Source organism: Octopus bimaculoides, chromosome 4 (assembly GCF_001194135.2).
Source record: "Octopus bimaculoides isolate UCB-OBI-ISO-001 chromosome 4, ASM119413v2, whole genome shotgun sequence".
Taxonomy (NCBI): domain Eukaryota; kingdom Metazoa; phylum Mollusca; class Cephalopoda; order Octopoda; family Octopodidae; genus Octopus; species Octopus bimaculoides.
In genome coordinates this window covers 123,096,869-123,097,811 of record NC_068984.1, presented here as the reverse complement: position 1 = coordinate 123,097,811, position 943 = coordinate 123,096,869, and the positions used below count along the sequence as shown (strand labels likewise).

The window sequence follows — 943 nt, the reverse complement described above, 5'->3', positions numbered from 1 at the left end:
TATATATATAAGCACACACATACACACTATCAAACAGTGAAATAGATTAGAGAAAGTACAGCACAATGATTATTGAAGAAGTAACTGAGCTTGTGCCTTATACACATGTGAGTATATGTGTGTGTATATGTATATAAATACATATAAATACAACTAAAAAGGGTAAAAATTATTAAAAGTGATAATTTGTACTATTCGCTAGCATGCATAAAAAAATGTCAGTAGACAAATATTTTTACAATATATATAAAAAGGGCAGTCAAATTCCCAAACCACGAAAGAACATTATTTAGAATGTTCTTTCGTGGTTTGAGGATTTGACTGCCCTTTTTAGTATGTAAGAAGGCCTCATAGTGGTCTTTTCTCTGTGTATAAATTTTATACACTCATATATATTATATATACATGTATATTACACATGTATATACATATATAAATCATATATAACAGTGTAGTCAATAGCAGTAAAAAAATCAATTGTTATATGGTTTCCACTATTTAAATATTAATATACACATCATCGTATCTCCTATTGAAATATTAATGAATTAGCTATCTCATTCCCCCATTTTTATATATATATTTTAAACTTTATCCAGTCCAACTTTAAATGGTATTTTCTGAAGCTAAAAAAGAAAATTATTATTTTTTTTTTTTAATGTTTGAAAACTAATAAAATACAATAAACAGAATATATTAAAAAATTTTAAATAAGCTCACAGTTATACACACACAAACATGTATACATAGGTAAGCATATAAATATATATATACACACACACACACACACATACATACACATATCCATGTATACAAATGTGAGCACACACACACAAGGCCTGCCTGCTTAGCCATTAAGGTGGCATCATTTGATAATTACAACAATGCAAAGAAGTGCATTGTGACCAGTGATGCATAACATCTGAAAGTTTGGTCAATAAAG

The 943-nt window shown here is 27.6% G+C and overlaps 1 protein-coding gene across 44 annotated transcripts in view; it reads right to left on the bottom strand.

Annotated features, from left to right (window-relative positions):
• Positions 1–943, bottom strand: part of LOC106871604 (titin) — a 454,558-nt gene that overhangs the window by 15,609 nt on the left and 438,006 nt on the right. The gene's annotated exons all lie outside the window — the stretch shown is intronic.